The following is a 23,088-nucleotide window of genomic DNA, read 5'->3' as shown; positions in this document are numbered from 1 at the left end:
CAGTTCTTTCTTAAAATTTCTGACTTCTGACGCTGTTAAAGGTGCATTGACAAACCCTATTCCTCCGACTGCCCCACCCAATGGGACCTCCCTTAGGGGAAAGAGTTTGGTTTTTGACCTGGTGTTATTGTAAGGTCCTTCTGGGGTTTTTATTGCCTGGCAGGACGCATTGTTAGTTGCCAGACCTAGCTCCCAGCTGTGAGGGGGTGCAGGGATTGTGGATGGTGAAGGAGAGGAGGTTAGACCAGTGTTAGGAAACGGCAGAGGGTAAGAGGGGTTATAAGCTGGAGGGGGGCAAGTTGGGGAAAGAACAGGGATTACAGTTTGAGAAGGTGGGATATGATTTTCAAATGAGGTTGGAGGATTAGTAGGGATAGTTTGTAGCACTTCGGGATAAACTGGAGGAGGAGGCAAATGTTCTAAGGGGTCCCAATTATGGCTAGCTTCTTCTTGGTTCTCCTGCTTTTCATTCTTTTGTTTCCCTTGCTGTAACTTACATATTTTTGCTGTTTCATTTTTGACTACTTGTTTCTGCCAACAGATAGCATAGAGTATTTGTTCAGTACTTGAATCTCCTCGAGATTTCAAGTATTGAGTTAATTGTGAACACATCCAGGGGTCTCTAGTTCCACACCATGGCCATCTTTCAGGTAAATCTAGCTTAGGCCAAGCCTCTATGCAATAATGGATCATCTTGATCCTGTCCAAGCTTTTAGTGGCTTCATCAAACTCCCATAGCTCTAACATTTGTCCTAGTGGACTGTCCGATGGAATTTGTTTTATCTTTTTCTCTCTCTCTTCAACTGGCTCCACTCTACTTATGTATGCCCCCATTTTCAGTGGGTCTCAAATAAAAACTACGCTGTTCTTATTCTGACAGAAACTTTACTTCAGGGCAACCCAAAGCAAAATTACTTGTCTTTGTTTTAATTAAACTTCTTTAAGGTGCCCCTATACCTACACAAGTTTAAAGGCGTGCAGCCCAAATTTTAACTCTCACTCACTCTTTGAGCACTCGTAAGTAGCCCCAGGGACCCTCTCAGGGTTTGGGCACTACCCCTGCCAGTGCTCGGAATGCCCCACAGGTAGCCTGGTGACCCGCCCTTAGGGCCTCAGCCACTACCCCTTGGCCAGCACTCCTTTACTCCCCTGCACCCGGACAGCGTACCTCTTCCCTGGGCACCCCCGACCAGTTCTACCTCTCGAACCCGGAAAGCGTACCCAAGATACCCCCGACCAATGCAAACTTTTATCTCAGCACCCCGACAGCTACCCCGGCCAGTCTCCAAAGCACCCCGAAAGCAGCCTATCTTTGCTACCCCAGCCGGTACTCAGACGCTCTGGGCCGTAGCCTCAGCCAGTACTCTTTATCCCAGCACCCTGACAGCTACCCCAGCCAGTCTCCAAAGCACCCCGAAAGCAGCCTATCTTTGCTACCCCAGCCGGTGCTCAGATGCTCTGGGCCGTAGCCTCAGCCAGTGCTCCCTTTCTCTCTTTACACCCCGGTAGTTACCCCAGCCAGTGCCAACTCACAAGCCCCGAAAGTAGCCTGGGCAACCCGCCCTTAGGGTTCCAGCCGCTACCCCAGCCAGCTCTAGTCTCCTGTGACACCCCGGGCTATAACCTCAGCCAGTGTGGTGCGTGCCTCACTTACTTCTTTGACGTGCCACTTACTCTCTAAATTCCTCCGCACGTCCAGAGGGGGGCGCCTATGCCCCTGGAGACGCCTCAGTCACTCTCAGTTCACTCGCTTCCTGCTTTTCCCGGCCGGCCCCCTCGCGGGGGTACTCAGCAGTCCAAACTCGCTTGGGGGGTCCGAGCTGCCGGCCCCCACTCATTCACTCCACATCCGCTCGTCTCCACTCCCGCCACCGGTTATTCTTACCGATGCTCCCTCAGTGGCGTCCCACGAGGCTGGCGAGCGACGTCCTCTGGTCCGGGATGTCCAGCTGTCCAGGAGGTCCGAGGTCGGGCTGCGCCTTCCCGTCCTGGTCCTCTTCTGGGCGTGGCTTAGATCCCGGACGAGCCCCCAAATTGTTAAAAACGGGCCAGGAGACCTGCTCCTTTGAAAAGCCTTTATTAGTCAGCTCTTTAAAGGGGGAACTCGAGGGGTCGCCTGCGCCGCCGCTGCTCCTGTCGCCACCTTCGCTCCTGTCGCCGCTGAGGATCAGGTGTCAGTCGGACCTTCTGCTCTCGCCGCAGCAGAGTTGGGAGGCTCCGATCTCGCGGGAATTCCCGGCAACCCAACTGGGCTCGTGTGGTCTAGGGGTGTCACTTCTTCCCAGTCCCTTTGTGGTCGTGGCGAGGCGGCAGAAGCAGAATTCAGTCTTTAGGTAGCTGAGGGTCTTCTCGGTGTTGTAGTGCCTCCCTTTTTACCTGGATTTGGTGCTGGGTCGCGGCTTTTGGGTCCGCTTGCCGGCAACTGTACTTCGGTTTTGGAGCGGTGCACCATGGAAGTCCTTGGATTTTCCTATTAGGCGGGGCCGGCAGCTCGAGGAGCCGGCAGGGAACGGCGACAGCCTAGCCCGACGGAAGGGGGGGACCCCGGGGTTTTAGAGGGGGTATACAACTTGGAATGAGATTTTTGAGGGTACAAACTTTGGTACAAACAGCTTAACAGACCGGTTTACAACTGGCATAATATTTGAAACAGTACAACTTTTTAACAAATGGCAGACTGTGTAAGAAAATGGGAATCTCTTACATTTTATTCATTTCATGCCCGATCCTATGAGTGTCTGGCAAAAGGTAAAACGGGCAGCTATCACGACTGGGGACTACGAAGGGGCAGAACTCATTGATGTACCCATGTCAGGGGGCTGGGAGCCTGAGTCTCGGGGAGGAGTTCCTCACTCAAGATTTAGGTGGTTTAAAGTCCTTGGCCCTCTAAAAGCCCCGAGTCACGTTGGTATAAAAAAGCAGAGTCTTCCAGGTCTGTTTTCAGGTTTCTCGTGTTGTTTATTATTTGGTATCTCAAAATTTTCTCTGCTTTCAGCCGAGGTCCGGACAGCAGCTGGGACACGAGGCGACTGCCCCCCAATGGGATGTTCCCTTACATTTATACAGATAACTATATGTCAGTTATTTACTATTTTGTACCAATACCTAGTGCCCACACTAAAAGTGTCATTTCTACTTTGCTCCAATCCACTCTAACGACTTTGTGCCATCACCACCCCAAAAGATGAAGGGCGAGGAAGAAGGAGAAGTACATGAGGTACCACCCAAATTCCACCATCTTGTCTCCATATACCTCTATTCTATAAACCCTAAAACTACTGAATTTTGTGTCTTCTACTGTACTAAACTACTGTTTTCACATCCTGGTGGTTTGTAATTCCTTTTTCTATGTCGGAAGCCTCTCCCATGGACTAAAATCAAACCTGGTGTTTTCCTGGGCTCTGTGCCAAGGTCTCTGAGCCCCCTGGACTGGCTCCACAACCCCCTGTCCAGGGCTCAAATTTCTTTCCTCAGGTCCCAAATCATCCAAGGGGATGTCCTGGACTTCAGCACCTCAGGATGGGACAGCTGCCATTTATCCAGTAATAAGAGTCAACGGAACTACTCCTGACAAGTACACCCCCTTCCAGTGGCCAGTTTTTTCTGAACTGTTTCAGCCAGTGGCCAAGCACGGCTTGGGTTCTACTGCTCTTGCTAACATCCTATGATTCCTAACCACTGAGGAAGTAGCTCCTTTTGATATAAAGCAGCTTGCCAAAATAATGTTTGAAACAGTCTAATATATGGTGTTCGAAATTGCGTGGGAAAGCAATGCTGAAAAACAGGAGTTAAAAAATATAAAGATTCCATGAGAAGACCCACATTATGAGGCGAGGTCTCTCAGCTATTAGGGCTACCACCAGTGGGGGATCCATGACTCCAAGCCAGGCTGCATCCATTAATACTAGCACACGTGAAGGAATTGGGACTGCAAGCACTGTTTAAGGTAAATAACATGCCTCAAGCAATGCCTCCCCAAAAAAGATCAGTGGGTGACTGACACAAGGGCAGACATCACCATCATCTCTGCCCACACTTGGTCTCCATTGCGACCGACCAAGCCTGCGGGATTCACTGTTGCTGGCCTCAGAGGGACCACACAGAGCTGTTTGAGCAGCAAAATTGTTTTGGTAAAAAATCCTGAGCAACAAACAGCTACCATTCGACCTTACATCACTGCAGCACCACTTAACCTGTGGGGGAGGGATGTTTTATCTGCTTGGAGACTCTGGGTGGGGACAGATTTTTAATGAGAGTGTTGGGGGTTAAGTTTTGTTCCTTTTTACTCTAAAGAATTTTTCCCCATAAGTTACCAAGGAGACTAAATGTTGTACTTAAGACTATTTAACAAAACAAAGGGGTGGTTGAAGCTCAGAGGGGGGTGGGAGTTTGAGGCAGGTAAAGGGCAAAGCTTCAGGTAGGCTGTCTCTCTCTGGTTTTTGGCGTTCGGGAAAAAGGCACAGCTAGGTTAGTACTCCTGCTGGAGGATTTCACTGCAGTCCAGTCCTGGAAAATCTACCATCATCTGCTCGCCCTGGAATTCTGAGCTTCTCTGCTGCCCAGCGAGAGCTGGGTCAGCCCTGCCCTGCCATCGTGGTTCCATCAGCGCTGCTCGCCTGCTACAGAGTGACCGTGCATCCCGTTGCCTACTGGGACACCCTGCCTCTGCCTGCCGGAACATCCTGCCACTCCAGCTACTAGCCTGAGACTTTTCCACTATTCCCAGCTTGGTGCTCTGAGGATCCTACAAAGGCACTGAGACCAAACTGCCCTGGGTTTTTGTGAAGCATAGTCCTCGAAGTTCTTGATACTGTTTTTGTTATCAATGCCGTAGTTGTTTGTTTGTTGGTTTGTTTTGTTATACATACTAGTAAAGAACTGCTATTTCTATTTCCAAAATATTTTGCCTAAAAGCTTTTAAATTGAAAAAATAATAATTTAAAAAAGGGTGGTGGTGGTTTACATTTTCCAATCCGAAGGAAGCTCCAGCTATCATTGGCAGATACCTGTCTTCCCAAACCAAGACAGATTTTGGTGCCCAACGTGAGGCTTGAGGGCATTGAGAAAAGAGAGAAAGATATAGCGGTTCTTAAGTAACCTAGTATTTTCTTTTGTGTGTGTTCAATATAGAAATCTCATCAGGCAGCATCATGTGGTCTAACTTTCCCTGGTTTGGATGGCACATGGTTGTGGCTGTATTCCTCCCATTTGCAGGCCCTTATTTAAACATGGGCCCTATAACTAAGGCTACTGTGGCTGTCATCCACTTTGTTTTATGGGTGGATAAGGTGAGGCATTCATGGATTTTTAACTTCCTCTGGAAGGCAGGCACATGGATACATGGCTATCACACATTAAGCCTATGTTTTTGGGCTTACTTTAAGAATGGTACTTTCTGTGAGGAAATGACAGCAAGGGAAATTTTCTCCCAGCCCTTCAACCAGTTCTTTGTGCCTACCCTAAAAGCTTTTGAAGGGTTTAAATTCCCTCTAGATACTACATATGTGTTGTTAATAGTCATAGTCTATCTATTAGTTTCCAGAGATAAGGTGAGGCCGACTTGGATCACTGCACAGACACCTGCCCCAGAGACCGGGGATACTGCCATAGGGCCTGACCCTGCCCCAGAGACTGGGGATACTGCCATAGGGCCTGACACTGCCCCACAGAATAGGGTTGCTGGCCCACTGCCTGACCCTGCCCCGCAGCCCACCTCAGAAATGAACCATGCAGATTGGGTGGGTGTTCCAGTGAAGGAGATACATGAGATGGGCCAGGTGTTAAAGAAATATACTTCCGCAGCTGGTGGGAAACCCTCCCCTCGCCCTTTAAAGGAAGCGTCTGATGGTGCAGCAGTGGAGCCCACAGACCTTACAACCATCCAGGTTCCAGCTGAATCACAGGGGCAGCCACAGCCAGCAGTAGTCACCCCTTTGGAATCAAGGAAGTACAAGATAAAATCAGAGCAGCCAGGTAATAAGGATAAGAAAGGAGGGCCCTCACAACCTGCAGGGGAAACAGAGGTTGAGATCATCACCGAGTCCCTGTCGTATGAAAGTCTCCGTAACCTGCAAAAAGATATTGCACGACAGGGACATGAGCCTTATACAACCTGGCTACTTCAGGTCTGGGACCTTATAGGTAGAGATGTACAACTGGATAGTAGTGAGGCAAGGAATTTGGGACCCTTGACTCAGGACTCAGGTATAAATCAGGTATTTGTAAGAGAGCCAGGCCCCCTCTCCCTGTGGGAGCAGCTTTTAATGAGTATGAGAGACAGGTTTGTCAACAGAAAAAAATGCAGCAGCACCATCATACAACGGACTGGAAGACCCTTGAGGAGGGGATCCAAAGGCTGAGAGAAGTGGCAGTATTGGAGGTACGCTTTAGGAGGAGTGGACAGCATGATAATGACCCCGACAAGGTTAAATGCACAGGGCGCAAGTTGTGGATGTTGGCAACTCGGGGAACACGTGATTACACTGTATTCATTGCCACAATTAATCCTGATAACAACCGAGAGACAGTGGGTTCTGTAGCAAGCAAGCTCAGGAATTAGAAAAGTATGATCAATGGCCCAAAGCAGGCTCAGGTCTCTACCATGATAAAGGAACTCAAAGAGGAGATGAGGGAGATGAGGGAGGAGATGAGAAGAAACAATTCCCAGGTGGCACCGGTATGAGTCACAGGCCCCAGAGTCAGAGCCCAACGTCCCCCAGCTAAAGAGAGAGAGTACACCCCACGAGCTGAACTGTGGTCTTTCCTGCACGACCATGAGAAAGACATAGGAAGGTGGGATAGGAAACCCACTTCTGTCCTGGCAGCACGGGTGCGTGAGCTCAAGGAAAAGAACACTCATAGAAGGGGTTCCACTAAAATGAAGGTAGCCTTAGCCTCTCATGACCGAGTCACCAAGTATTATAGAAGTGAGAATAGTATGTCAGATCCCCTTGAAGGAACTTCTACCATGTATGCCCAGGAAGGGAATAATACCCAGTACTAGAGGGGCTCTGCCTCTAGCCAGGAAAAGGCACAGGAAAACCGGGTTTTTTGGACTGTGTGGATTCGATGGCCTGGCATATCAGAGCCACAGAAATATGAAGCTTTGGTTGATACTGGGTTGCAGTGTACCCTAATGCCATCAGGACATGTGAGGGCAGAACCGATTTCCATTGCTGGGGTGACAGGGGGATCACAGAAATTGACTCTTTTGGAAGCTGAGGTGAGCCTGACATGGAAAGAGTAGCAGAAACATCCAATTGTGACTGGCACAGATGCCCTGTGTATTCTGGGCATAGACTTCCTCAGGAATGGCTACTACAAAGACCCTAAGGGACTCAGATGGGCATTTAGAATAGCTGCTGTGGAAGTAGAGGACATGAAGCAATTGAACACCTTGCCTGGACTTTCAGAGAACCCATCTGCAATAGGACTTCTGAACGTAAAAGAACAACGAGTACCTGTTGCCACCTCGACAGTGCACCGCCAGCAGTGTCGGACAAATCGAGATGCCGTGATCCCCATCCACAAGATGATTCGTGAGCTGGAGAGCCAAGGGGTGGTCTGCAAAACCCACTCACCCTTCAACAGCCCCATCTGGCCTGTGCGCAAGTCGGACGGAGAATGGAGATTGACTGTGGACTATCATGCCTTGAATGAAGTGACTCCACCGCTGAGCGCTGCTGTGCCGGACATGCTGGAATTCCAGTACGAGCTGGAGTCCAAGGCAGCAAGGTGGTATGCCACTATTGACATTGCTAATGCATTTTTCTCCATTCCTTCGGCTGCAAAATGCAGGCCTCAGTTTGCTTTCACCTGGAGGGGCATGCAGTACACCTGGAACCGACTGCCCCAGGAGTAGAAACACAGCCCCACCATCTGCCATGGACTGATCCAGACTGCACTGAAAAAAGGATGAGGCTTCGGAACATTTACAGTACATCGATGACATCATTGTGTGAGGGAATACTGCAAGTGAAGTGTTTGAGAAAAAGAAAATCATTCAGATTCTCCTAGAAGCCAATTTTGCTATCAAGAAGAGCAAAGTTAAGGGACCTGCCTGAAAGATCCAGTTCCTAGGAATAAAGTGGCAGGATGGACAGCGTCAGATTCCCACTGATGTCATCAACACAGTGATGTCTCCGCCATCCAGCAAAAAAGAATCACAAGCTTTCCTAGGTGCCATAGGCTTTTGAAGAATGCACATCCCAGAGTATAGCCAGATTGTGAGCCCTCTCTACCTGGTGACTCGCAAGAAAAATTATTTCCACTGGGGCCCTGAACAGCAACACACTTTTGCCCAGATTAAACAGAAAATCGTTCACGCAGTGGCCCTTGGCCCAGTCAGGACGGGACCAGATGTGAAGAATGTCCTCTACTCTGCAGCTGGGAGCCATGGTCTGTCCTGGAGCCTTTGGCAGAAGGTGGCTGGGGAGACTTGAAGCTGACCACTGGGATTCTGGAGTCGCAGCTGAAGAGGATCTGAAGCCAACTACACTCCCGTAGAGAAGGAGATCTTGACCGCCTATGAAGGAGTTCAAGCCACCTCAGAGGTGACTGTCACAGAAGCACAACTCCTCCTGGCACCCTGAGTACCGGTGCTGGGATAAGTGTTTAAAAGACAGTCTCCCTCTACCCACCACGCCACTGATGCCACATGGAGCAAATGGACTGCTCTCATCACACAGCGCGCCCATATTAGAAACCCAAATCGCCCTGGGATTTTGGAGATAATTATAAACTGGCCAGAAGGTGAAAAACTTTAGTCTCACGGATGAAGAGGAGCAAGAGCAAGTGACACATGCTGAAGAAGCTCCACCGTACTACCAACTGCCAGCAAAAGAAACACACTATGCTCTTTTCACTGACGGTTCCCGTCGCATCGTAGGGATGAACCGCAAGTGGAAAGCAGCCGTGTGGAGCCCCACATGACAGGTCTCACAAGCCACTGAAGGAGAAGGTGGGTCAAGCCAACTTGCTGAACTTAAAGCTGTTCAATTGGCCCTGGACATTGCTAAAAGAGAGAAGTGGCCAAAGCTCTACCTCTACACCGATTCATGGATAGTAGCCAATGCTTTGTGGGGCTGGCTGGAAAGGTGAAAAATGGCCAACTAGCAGCGTAGAAGGAAACCAATCTGGGCTGTGGATAATAGGAAAGACATTGCCATTCGAATAAAGAAGATACCTATAAAAGTCCACCATGTAGATGCCCATGTCCCCAAGAGTCGGGCTAATGAGGAGCACCGAAACAATGAGCAGGTAGATCAGGCTGCAAAGACAAAAGTGTCAAAGATAGACTTAGACTAGGAACACAAGGAGGAGTTGTTCCTAGCTCAATAGGCCCATGATGCCTCAGGTCATCAAGGCAGAGATACCACCTACAAGTGAGCACGAGACCGAGGGGTGGATTTAACCATGGACAGTATTTCTCAAGTTATCCATGACTGTAAGACGTGTGCTGCCATCAAACAGGCCAAGCCGGTGAAACCCCTATGGTATGGTGGGCGGTGGTCCAAATATAAGTATGGGAAGGCCTGGCAAATTGACTACATCACCCTTCCCCAAACCTGCCAGGGCAAGCACTATGTGCTGAGCATGGTAGAAGCCACCACTGGGTGGCTGAAAACCTACCCTGTGCCCCATGCCACTGCCCGGAACACCATCCTGGGCCTGGAAAAGCAAGTCCTGTAGAGGCATGGTACCCCTGAGAGAATCGAGTCAGATAATGGGACTCATTTCAAGATTAGCCTTATCAACAGCTGGGCTAGAGAACATGGCATTGAGTGAGTGTACCATATTCCTTATCACACACCAGCAGCCAGGAAAGTTGAATGATGCAATGGCCTGCTTAAAACCACCTTGAAGGCACTGGGTGGGGAGACATTTAAGAACTGGTAGGTTTATTTAGCAAAGGCCACATGGTTGGTGAACACTCGAGGTTCCACCAACCAAGCAGGTCCTGCCCAGTCAGAGCCCTTGCAAACAACAGATAAAAATAAGGTTCCAGTGGTACACATGAGAGGTATGCTGGGGAAAACTGTTTGGATTAATTCTGCCTCCAGCAAAGACAATCCCATCCGTGGGGTTGTCTTTGCTCAGAGACGAGGTTGCACCTGGTGGGTGATGCAAAAGGATGGAGAGACCCGATGCATATCTCAAGGGGAACTTGTTTTGGGGTGAACGACCCATGACATTGTGCCTGTATCCATATTTGCATGTATATATATGTATATATTTAAAAGATTTAAACTCAATGTAATATGTTGATATGGAAAAAAAATTCAGGGTAGATAATATTTGGGGTTAAGTTTTGTTCCTTTTTACTCTAAAGATTTTTTTCCCCATAAGTTACCAAGGAGACTAAATGTTGTACTTAAGACTATTTAAAAAACAAAGGGCTGGTCGAAGCTCGGAGGAGGGTAGGAGTTTGAGGCAGGTAAAGGGCAAAGCTTCAGGCAGCCTGTCCCCCTCTGGTTTTTGGCGTTCGGAAAAAGGTTAGTACTCCTGCTGGAGGATTTCACTGCAGTCCAGTCCTGGAAAATCTGCCATCGTCTGCTCACCCTGGAATTCTGAGCTTCTCTGCTGCCCAGTGAGAGCTGGGTCAGCCCTGCCCTGCCATCGTGGTTCCATCAGCGCTGCTCGCCTGCTACAGAGTGACCGTGCATCCCGTTGCCCTGCTGGGACACCCTGCCTCTGCCTGCCGGAACATCCTGCCACTCCAGCTACTAGCCCGAGACTTTTCCACTTGTTGTGGTTTGAAAACAAACCAAGTGAGAGGCTCTAAGCCAGAAATAAAATTTAATGAGAAAAAAAGGAAAATAAAATAAAATAAAATAAATGCAAAAAGAAAAACCACTGGAGTGGTCATCAATGTACTGCAGATGCTCTGGAGCCTGACCCTTTTCCAGTGCAGCCTGGATCAGTCCATGGCAGATGGTGGGGCTGTGTTTCCACCCCTGGGGCAGTCGGTTCCAGGTGTACTGTACGCCCCTTCAGGTGAAGGCAAACTGAGGTCTGCACTCAGCTGCCAAAGGAATGGAGAAGAAGGCATTGGCAATATCAACGGTTGCATACCACTTTGCTGCTTTGGACTCCAGCTCGTACTGAAGCTCTAACATGTCCGGCACAGCAGCGCTCAGTGGTGGCGTGACTTCATTCAGACTACGGCAATCCACCATCAGTCTCCATTCTCCACTGGACTTACGCATGGGCCAAATCGGGCTGTTGAAAGGTGAACGGGCCTTACTGACCACCCCTTGGCTTTCCAGTTTACGGATCATCTCATGTATGGGAATCACAGAGTCTCTGTCAGTGCGGTATTGCCGATGGTGTACTGTTGCTGTGGCAATTGGTACTTGTTGTTCTTCAACTTTCAGCAGTCCCACAGCAGAGGGGTCATCTGAGAGACCAGGCAAAGTATTCAAATGTCTGATGTCTTCTTTCATCACTGCGGCTACCCAAAAGCCCAACGATATCCTTTTGGATCTTTGAAATATCCATTCTTGAGACAGTCTATGCCGAGGATGCATGGGGCCTTTGGGCCAGTTGTGATGGGGTGTTTTTGCCACTCGTTCCCGGTTAAACTCACTTCAGCCTCTAATACAGTCAGTTCCTGGGACCCTCCTGTTACTCCTGTAATAGAAATGGGTTCTGTTCCTACATATCTTGATGGCATCATGGTACATTGGGCCCCAGTGTCAACCAATGCCGTATATTTTTGTGGGTCAGATGTGCCAGGCCATCGGATCCACACAATCCAGTAGATCCAATTGTCCCTTTCCTCTTCCTGGCTAGAGGCAGGGCCCCCCTATTCCTGGTCATCGCATACGTTGTTCTCTTCTTGTAAATGTGTTGCTGAGGTCCCTTCAAGAGGATCAGTCATATCATCATTCCTGTACTGTCTGGAGTTCTGTGCACGAGAGACTGGAGCAACACTGATTCTATAGATGAGCTTTTTGTGGTAGGTGTTTCTCTTTTCAGTTCACGTACCCGGGCTGCTAAGGAGGAGGTGGGTTTTCCATCCCACTTCTTCATATCTTCTCCATGCTCCCGAAGAAAAGACCAAAGGTTACCTCGGGGTGTGTATCCTCTCTCCCTGGCTGGGGGACGCCTGCTCCTAATTGCAGAGACTCTCGTCGGCTCTGGTGAGATATCGTAAATTTCTTCCTTAAGTTCTTTTTTCAGTTTCTGATGGCCTTCTTCAATTAAGCTCCTGACTTGCTCAGCCAGTCTTGTTTCCGCAGATGAGACATGGGTACGAACTGGGGCGGTGACAGTGTCCTCGTAAATCCTTAGTTTATTAGCCAGGACACCCACCTTGTCCTCACCTTCTCTCCATTGCAGTGTTGCCAGGTAACGTGAGTACATCTCTGGTCCGAGCCGTGCAAATCTCAACCACATCCGTGATGTGCACTGGACATCATCTGGGCTCTTAGGAAATCTCTCGTCTTCTGCAAAAATGATCTCCAGCACAGCCAATTCCCTTAGGCATCAGATACCTTGTTCTATTGTGTTCCATTTTCCTTGGTGCACTAGGAGGTCTTCTTTACAAAGGTATCTGTCTTTCACACTTGTTAGCAGTCGCTGCCAGAGGCTGTGAGCTTCTTTTCCAATTCCCTGGTCAATGACCACATCCCGGGACAGTGATCCCAGTTGCCTGGCCTCGGTTCCATCCAGAATGGTGTCATTGGCTGCAGCGTCCCAGATGCGGAGCATCCAGGTGAGGATGGACTCCCTGGTCTGGCGGGTGAATTCCCTTTGCAGGTCACGCAGTTCACCCAGAGATAGAGAGCGAGTGATGATCTCTGTCTCTGTCTCTTCAGCTGGGTGCGAAGGTCCTGCTCCATCCTCGTCAGCCGCTATGCAGACTGATTTGCTCCTTGATTTCTTCTTCTGAGTGGTGGCAACTGCTACTGGTTTAGGCTGTTCCGGTTCAGTGACGGTTTGTGTGGAGATGCTGACAGCACTTTTGGTTCCTTTCTCCTCAGTGACAGTCTGCATAGATGTGGACACGGTTGCCTCACTTTTGGCTTCTTTCTCTTCTGTGATGGTCTGTGTAGATGAGGACACTGCTGCCTCGCCTCTGGTTCCCTTCTCCTCTGTGACAGTCTGTGTGGACGTTGATGCTGTTGCTTTGCTTCTTTTTACCTCTTCTACTTCTTTAATGTCCAACACACTATGTAGTGTTTGATTCTAAGCATGGTGCGGGCCATACATAGAAAACCAAGCAAGGACTAACAAGAACATCATGCTGTCCCTGGCATCCAGAGGGTACTCAATATTTTCAAAAACTGCTGTGCATTCCTGAAAAGCTGGAAAAAAATCATTCTTTACTCCTCCCCACAGGGGCTGGGTGAGATTGTTGAGGCCCCAGATGTAGCATCCTAGACTAGAACAAGAATACAAAACTGGGTATATATTCTGAATAATGTTCATTACCTCACAGTTTATCAAGCAATGGACATAATAGACCAGTAAAGCAATTTTTGTACCATATCCTCGTCTACGCAGGAGTATTAACGCTGGCAGATAGTGCCCCACGTTCGGAAAAATATAGAGAGATAGGTATAAGACACATGTAAGCATGTTGAGCATCATAGCAGACAGGTGTCTTCTTCAATAAAATTGTAATTCTGACTTTTCTTATTGCCTTTGCCCTACGTTGGGCGCCAAAATATGCTGTGGTTTGAAAACAAACCAAGTGAGAGGCTCTAAGCCAGAAATAAATTTAATGAGAAAAAAAGGAAAATAAAATAAAATAAAACAAACAAATACAATAAGAAAAACAACTGACAGAGTCAGAATGCAACCTGATCGGGTGATGGAAACAGTCCAGGTGAGATGGTCTTACTGAAGCTGTGATCTCGTAGAAAGGTCTGGTAGCTCCAGTCCTCTGGGAATCCAGTGGATAAGGCTGCTTCTACTGTCCCAAATCCCAGCTTATATCCAGGTGAGAATGCTTGGCTCCTCCCCATGGGTGGAGCATCTCACAATGGGATGATGAGTCATGGAAGAGGGCCTTGATGGCCCATTAAAGAGAGACAACTCCCGGAGGGAGTTATCTCTGAGTCATGCACAAGGCATTGATGGGCCATTAACTGAAGATGGTGATAGAATACATCCTAAACTACAACCCAGGACATATTGTCAATATTCTATAAATGTAGGTATAAGGATTTTGATGAAATGCAATGTAGATTTGGGGAATCAATCAAGGTCAGTACACGGACACATTCCAGTGTTAGTGGAACCTACATAGAAAGATACTTGTACCATGTTTGCTATTTCTTCTGCAAGGGCGCTGTAGAAGGATGGTAAACATGGCATTTATTTAAAAGAAAAATAAGGGGAAATTGTAGGCACACAGTTTGTGGTGATTGGGAATGGGGCTGTGCCCAAGCCTCATCCCTAATAGGCTACAACTCTGTAAAGCAGGTGAACAATATTGAAGGTAAAGAAACATGGAATGCTGAGGTGTACCTGACCAATTGCAGAAGGGTAGATAGGGTGCACAGGTGGAATGCATGTAAGATAAAGGGTATAAAAGATTGTACTGCAAAGCAATAAAGAGCTGATGCTTGAATCCTTCTTTGGTGTCAGTTGTACCTCCTCCATCACTGTGCATGTGCTTTAGCTGTTTTATAACTAATTCTTTTTCAGTTTCTGTTAATTCTGTCAGCATTAAATCGATATCACCCCAATCTGGGTCCTGATTCTTGACTATCAACTCAAATCCTTTTGCCACTTTACTGGGGTCTTCCCTGAAATTTTTAGCCTCTTCTCTCCAACTATTCAAATCACTAATGGAAAAAGGTACTTTTACTCTCATGGCATTTCCTGTGGGACCTACCACTTGTCTTAAAGGAGCAATAACTGGTAAAACATTTTTAGTCTTGCTTCTAGTGTGAGCTGTTCCTGGAGTCCCTGGGCTCATTCCCTCATCTGGGTCATCTGAGTCATCTCCTTTCTCACTTTCTAATCTACTACCACTAGGTGATAATTGAGGGGCCCTGAGGACTCTCCTGAGGAGATTAGACTGTAATTCTAAAAGCTCAACCTCACTATCTTCTTCTCTATTTTTCATCTTAAGACATTTCTGAGCTATACTACATGCAGAACAACACCTTCTCATTTTTTTCATTTACCTCCATCCTTTTCTAGGGCCAAGACTATGGGATCTTGTGGGAGTAAACTAATACTGCATCCTCTCTGCCATTCAGGCTTGTTTCCCAGAGTGGAAAACATCCAGGTACATAACCTCATTCCATTTGCCCTCTCTTCTTAAAAGCAACATTACCTGCAGTAGAGTATTCTATTGTAAAGTCCTGTTTACAGGCCACTTTTCCACATTTTCTAATTTATATAGTGGCCATCACTGATTACAATATTTAATAAATCACTTTTCTTTAAATTGCCTCCAGGGAGCCCTCCCAAATCCTTCCAATGAGCCAAAACACACCCCAACAGACTCTTTTTGACAATCTCCTTGCCATCAGTGCTACCCATTCCTGGTGCTATCCAGATGCTCTCTTTTTGCAGCAAAAAATTATCACTTGTGTTCTGTAACAAAGGGGGAACCTTAAATAATAGGAGGCTGGACAGAGCAGCGACACGTCGAGCCAATGTGGTTATCATGTCGCTCTCTCTTTATTGTTTTCAGCAATGACTTTTATACACACAACTTAGTTGACATTACAGGTCACACAAAGTATGTAAACAGTCTTGGACTTAAGGTGGTTAAAGTACCAGAACCACAATTCTGCATATCAAACCTCATTATTGCCCGGAACATCTTAATGTCAGAAGGGAATTTTTACTGCGCCACAACTGGGAATTTTTCCTGTGTCACAGAGGCCAACAGGCCAAAGGGCTCAGTCTGGAATTGCTCAAGCCTGTCTTAAGTCCTGCAACAGTGTTCCTTTCTTTACTCTTATTCTGCAGATACTGCACCGACCACAAATTGGGAATATTAGTTTCGACCTGCACCAGTATTCACATTTACAATGTTGGCAAGCCATAAACATGAAAGGATCACATGGTCCACTCTCGCACAATCTACAGTCCCAATCTACACCATCCCAATCTGCCCAACAGACAAGGTAACAGCGTAGGATGTGGCATAATCCAAAAACCTTTTAACAGACACATAGGCAAAACCCAAAAACTTAATAACAAAATGACACATACAATAATCAAACTCAAAATTCCAAGACCCAGACCAATACTTAAAGTCATCAGACTGCCTTTTAGGGGACTCTATCCCCATATGTAACAGTCTCAGGAATTTCACCCATGATATAGTGCTCTGCATGAGTCATCACACGCATCTTATGGGAGTTACTTAACCAAGACCAGAAATAAAATCCAAAACAATCAATAAATGTCACAGCTAGCCTTTAGCTAAGACAAAATAAATCTGGTCATGGCAAGTCCAGTTCAGCTGACCTGGCTTGTTCTAGAAGTCCCTAGGTGAATAAGAGAGCTCGTGCAGAGACCTGAGCCAATCATAGTCAGTCCAGAGAGCAGACATATCACTAGTCAAGGAGATGGGCAGGGCTAAAACTCAGACCAATCAGTGTCTAGATCCAGGAGTTCTGAACTCCCTATATAAGAGAGTTTCAAACAACAAAACAGGCTGTTTGTCTCATGATCAAGAGGACTTGAGTAATGAGTTCTGTCTCGCTACCTACAACCCTCACATGATAAATAAATACCTTAAATTTCCTGCAGTTGGTCCTTGTCTACCCCGGCAGAGAGCCAGTGAAGCATGGAATCCCTCCAAGAAATTCTCGAGGCGTGCCAAGGGAGTCCACAGCTCCAGCAGACCTTGCAGCCAGGCAGAGAGTTCCTCCTGCCTGGCTCATCAAACTAAATCACAAAACTAGGCAAGAAAATAAAACTCTATAGTCGACTCGGCTACAGAGCAGGTATTTGTTTAGTCAGCACTGGGAGTGAGGGGATCACCCCGACACAAAACTTACTCCATCTTCTTTAGCCTTCAGTTACATTGAAAAGTCCTTCCACGCAACATCACAATTACTACCTATCATTAGCATACTCATATCTGCATAAAGCTGTGCAATGGTGTTAGGAATATTAATCCACAAACACGAGAGGTTTATGTCCAAAAGGAGACAGAGGAGTCCTTTTACTTTATTTGAATAAAGGGAGAGGCCATGGGGCATTTCCCCTGGGGTCTCTCAAATTTTGGAGGAAACAGCCTCCTATTTATCCTAATTTCCTGGCCACATTTCCCCTTCTCTTTCCCCATTGGCTGAGGTACTTGAGAGTTACAGACTTCCCAGAGTGCCTAATACATAAAATTCCCCTTTAATGTATAACCCCCCTTTTAATTTTTAGTTCTTATGGAATTTATGAGTTTCCCCCACTGTTTCTTTCATCTTTCAATATCCAATTTCATTTATCAGCAAACCTACAGTTTGTTTGTAAAGGCAAATATCTTCTTTTCCATTCATTAATCAGTAGAATCCTTCCCATTGTTTCTTTTATCTCTCAGTGCTAGTTTTATCTACCAGCAGACCCACTGCTTGTCTGTAAAGACAGGTCTGTCATTCCTCTCAATTGTTTTACAAGTTTTTTGCTTTTGCACGTGTCAGTTCCTTCTGTGGTGATTGCCAGTCTTCTGGTGGTCTTTTGATGAAGACTTCTGTAGTCTTCCTTCACGTTTAAACATTTTACCTTTAATGCATGTTCTGTGCTTCTTGTTTTTCAGTCTAACTTGTTTCTAGACAATTTTGCAGTTTGCAAGTTGTTAAAACTTGCTATCTTGCTTGCTTTTCCTTGTGCATGTTATCTTGCTTGCTCTGATAGTTGCTTTCTCTGCTATCTTGCTTGCTTTACCTGCACATCTTGTTACAATATTACTTGTGGTTAACCTTTTGTTGCATACCACTTAGGTTTCAGTCCACAGGGAGAAGCAGATGGGGGGGGGGGGGGGGGGGGGGTCTGTGCAGAGTCCATAGGAAAGGACCACTGGACATGGATGCTCAGAGGGGGCACTAAGGGAAAGTCAGGAAGGGGTCTCAGCAAATCTCACCGATGAGTACAACTTCAGGGAGTAAAACATGGCATGATGCTCAGGGTGGGTGTCCTGGTTTAGGTCAAATTTGGGAGGAAACCTCTGAATGGGGTTCCTCTGGGGAGCAAACCCAAACGGCCCCATGCCCAGTTGGTCCGGGAAAAAGAATTTCCTCAGAGAAAAAGTGGAAAAAACTATTTATTTAATAAACAAAATGCTCATGAGCATGAGGAATGAAAAAAATTAAACAACAAAACTTCTCGTTACTCCAAAGAGAGATGGCAAATTGAGGAGGTTCTCACCAAAAGTTAGTTTCAGTCTTTTCTGGTGCTGGAAAATGCAGAGGACCAGGACCCAGTGGGCCCCGGATTTCAGATCCCAATCCTTCTCTGAGTTTTCAGTCCAGAGCAGACTTAAACAGTCCCAAGAAAAAGAGAGAAAAACAGTCCAGGAAGCTTCTTTGCCTCAACTAGCTAAACTAACTAAAAGGAAAAAAAAAAACCTCTCCTGGTCCCTGTTCGAGTATCCGACGAACACACCATCCCAAGGAAGAAAAAAAAAAAAAAACAGAAAAAGGAATGTGGAGGAGAGAACACTTTTCAAAAACAAACTATGCGTGTCTTCTTCCCTGCTCACCCTCAGAACCACTCTTAAAGGTACAGAACACAATCTACAGCACAAACAGAACAGATGACTGGGGACACAGAGGCATCATAGTCAACCCAGGACATTCCACCCCTTATCACCATATCGTCAATCTACCAAAACTATTTGAATTCTAACTCTACATACACACACATTATACATGCATATATCTATATAAAAACAATATACAGCTATATACAGGTAATGCCAGTGACATTGAACAAAAAATGATATTTACACATGGTTCTTACCCAATAATCAGATCTCCCTGAGGTACATATTGTGTTGTTCCATCTTTCTGCATTATCCACCATGTGCAACCTGGTCCCTGAGCAAAGACAATCCCGCGAATGGGTTTGTCTGTATTTGAGGCAGAATTGATCCAAACTGTCTTCCCTAACAAACCTCTTACATGTACTACAGGGACTTTATCTCCCTCTACTGTATGAAAGAGCTCAGACTGGGCAGGGCCTGCTCTGTTGATGGAACCTTGGGTGTTAACTAACCAGGCGGCCTTTGATAGATGATGCTCCCAATTCTTGAAAGATCCCCCACCCAATGCTTTCAAAGTGGTTTTTAACAGTCCATTGTATCTCTCCACTTTCCTGGCAACTGGTGCATGATAGGGGATATGGTACACCCACTCAATCCCTTGTTTCCTAGCCCAGTTGTTGATAAGGCTATTCCTGAAATGAGTCCTGTTGTCTGACTCAATCATCTCAGGGGTACCATGCCTCCACAGGACTTGCTTTTCAAGGCCTAGGATGTTGTTCTGGGCTGTAGTGTGAGGCACAGGACAGGTCTCCAGCCATCTTGTGGTGGCTTCTACCATTGTGAGGACGTAGCGCTTGCCTTGGCGTGTCTGGAGCAGTGTAACATAATCAATCTGCCAGGACTCCCCATAGTTATATTTGGATCATCGTCCACCATACCACAGGCGCTTAACTCTCTTGGCCTGTTTGATTGCAGCACATGTGTCACAATCATGGATAACCCGAGAAATACTGTCCATGGTTAAATCCACCCCTCGGTCTCGTGCCCACTTATAGGTAGCATCTCTGCCCTGATGACCTGAGGCATCATGGGCCCATCAAGCTAAAGAACAACTCTCCCTTGTGTTGCCAATCTAAGTCACCTCTATCTTTGTAGCCTGATCGACCTGCTCATTGTTTCGATGCTCCTCGTTAGCTCTGCTCTTGGGGACATGGGCATCTAAATGGCGGACTTTCACAGGTAGCTTTTATACCCTGGTAGCAATGTCTTTCCACTCTTCAGCAGCCCAAATTGGTTTTCCTCTACGTTGCCAATTAGCCTTTTTCTACTTCCTCAACCATCCCCACAGAGCATTGGCTACCATCCATGAATCCGTGTAGAGGCAGAGCTTTGGCCACTTCTCTCTTTCAGCAATGTCCAGGGCTGTGGGAATACACAAGTCTGAGAGTAAGACAGACTTAATTAGCATAACTGAGCTGGTGACTAGGATGCCATGGCAAGGACAAACAGAACTTTGAGCTTATGGGAAGATGGGATTAAAACCTGCTTAAGGGAAAAGATTCAATCAACCCCCTACAATAAAGATGTTGTATAATGCATGAGTTGCTTGTATGATCTTCTAACCTAATTATTGTAGTAGAAATTATTAACCTCACTGAAATGGTATATAAGACTTGGAAAACCTGAGTAAAATTGAGTTCTGATCATGAATCAGTCTTCCCGTCTCTCCATCAATCGCCGATAGTTGGTGCTCCGTGTGACTGGAGAAGAACCAGCGATCTGACAGCAATCGGTGATGCCCCTGGAACTGATCGTGATGGTGAAAGAACTGCATCTGGACCCACAATCCCTGTACGCTGCGACGTGAAAAGTGAGCCAGGGGATCTAAAAATATGGGACAGGGAATGTCCACCAAGAGAGACGTCTATGAAACCATGCTATGCCTCCTAAGCAAGCATGGATCCCCCATCCCTAAGAGGGACCTTAAGCCACTTCTACGATGAGTGTCACGCATATTTCCCAATACCACGGCTTCTTCTATTTTTACTCTCTGCTACTGGGACAAGGTCGGTGTAAAACTCTATGACCTGGCTATGCTGCCTGGCCATGAGCCAGAGCTTCCCCTGCCCCCTGCTTGGAGGGCAGTCACGGAGGTGATTAAAAAAGAGGGGGGAGGTGAGGTAACCTGTGAGGCAACCGCAGAGACGGTCCCTGCAGCTGTGGTTAACCCTGATCGGCCCAGGTCCCACGCTCCCTCTCCCGTCTGCACCCCCTTCCCGACGAAAGCCAGGGACAGAGCACAGACGCCACCTGTAGCCTTGCCACTACCCCACCAGCAACCGCAGAGCCGCCAAACGTTAATTGATTATGCAGACAGTGACTCTAGTAGCAACGGAGAGTCTTTCGACCCCGGCCCCGAAAAAGATCCGGACCTATTCCCTCCAAATATGCATAACAATTGGTTATGGATAAAAAAGAAAGCCCTTAAGGACAGAGACTTTGAAACTGTGGCAGAAATCTTTGTATCCCCTGTGCAACTCAGCCCGAGGGGGGAGAATCCGCGATGGGAGCCCTTAGGCCACTCAGAAATTAAGGAACTGTGTCGTACAGCAATAGAATATGGTTTGGGATCCCCTTACTTCAGTAATTTACTAAGAGCAACCTTCACTACCCACCTGATGACTACTCATGACGTTAAATTCTTGGCAAACCTTTTGCTCACCCCAACGCAATATGCAATATTCATGGCACAATGGAAAAAAAGACTGGAAAACTTAATTTTAACATATGCAGGGCATGCAACCCAAGCCCTGGCTGCCTTAACTATTGACCAATTGGCTGGCGAGGGGGTGCATACCGATCCTAATGGCCAGGCTGCTTTATCGAAGGAAGCACTGGAGGGAATCACCGAGGCAGCCAGGTATGCATTTCTAAAAGCGGCTGATGCCAAAACCCCGCAACAATCCTTCATAAATATTAAGCAAGCTCCACAAGAGCCCCATATGCTGTTTGTGAACAGACTGAAACAAACTCTGGAAAGACAAATTGATAATGATCAAGCCAGGGAAGTTGTACTACTAAAACTTTCTGTTGAAAATACTAATGAGGCTTGCAAACGTCTTTTAAAAACTTTGCCACCAGAACCAGAGCCCACATTGCTACAAATGACTGAGGCTTGCAATCGCCTGGGGACATTGCAGCACACAACAGCAGTTACTTACCAAGCCGTGGGGCAAGGTATAGCTGATGCCTTTGCCGCTTTAAAAATATTGCCCGGAAAGCAGTCGGTTTGTTTTGGCAGCGGGGACACCGGGCACATTAAAAAGACTGCTGAAAGGTTCAAAAAACAAAAACACCGAATGTATGCCCTCGCTGCCAGAAGGGTCCTCACTGCTAATTCCTGTCACTCTGAATTTCACAAAAATGGGCAGCCTTTGCAGGGAAACTCATCTCGCAGGGCAGGATGGCGACGCATGAAGACACAAGTTCCACAGCCTCCCCAGGCACAGCTGCCAGAACCAACCTTCAGTTTCCAGCCAGCCCTGCCCCCGCCACTCGGACCATTGCAGAACTACGGACAGCCACTCCAGGAAGCACCGGGTTGGACATATCAACCAGTAACACAGTAACATTTACCAGCAGCTCTGTATTTTGTCTCCCCACGGGAATTGGTGGTCCTTTGCCGTAGGGCTACCATGCTTTGCTTTTAGGTAGATCTTCTACCTCAGTAACAGGTCTATTTGTTTTGCCAGGAGTCATTGACTCTGATACAGTTGGGGAAATAAAAATTATGGCTTGGACTCCACAGCCCCGTTGCATGAATCCCGCAGGCGGCAAAATTGCTCAGCTTATACTTTTCCCGGCAGCCCCCTTGTCCACACCCCCGATAGCTACACAGAGGGGGGGCGGGTTTGGTTCCACAGGGGTGTCACAGATTTTCTGGACACAGCTTATCACTTCTCAGCGTCCCACATGCCAATGCAAAGTGTCTCAGAAAAGCAAGGAGTTAATTTTAACCAGACTTATTGATACCGGTGCAGACATTAGTCTTATCTCTCGAAGTCAATGGCCTAATGATTGGCCATTGATGCCGGTCCCCCAAGTCCTTTCAGGGGTGGGTGGGAACAGTCAAAGCTATCAGAGCCAACACATGGTGCAAATTACAGGACCTGAGAGGAGAGTAGCTACTGTCAGGCCTTTTGTGGTCTCTGCACCACTGATCTTGTGGAGGAGAGATGTTTTATCACAGTGGGGAATTTTTATGCAGTCAAATTTTGCATAAGGGTCATTGGTGCGCGCGACACCCCCAAACTAACCTGGATAACCTCCAATCCTGTTTGGGTGGATCAATAGCCCATGGTCATTAGAAAAACTGCACGTATTACAGGAACTTGTACAAGAACAGCTAAAAA

This window comes from Sylvia atricapilla, chromosome W (assembly GCF_009819655.1).
Source record: "Sylvia atricapilla isolate bSylAtr1 chromosome W, bSylAtr1.pri, whole genome shotgun sequence".
Taxonomy (NCBI): Eukaryota; Metazoa; Chordata; class Aves; order Passeriformes; family Sylviidae; genus Sylvia; species Sylvia atricapilla.
This window is presented reverse-complemented; position numbering follows the sequence as displayed.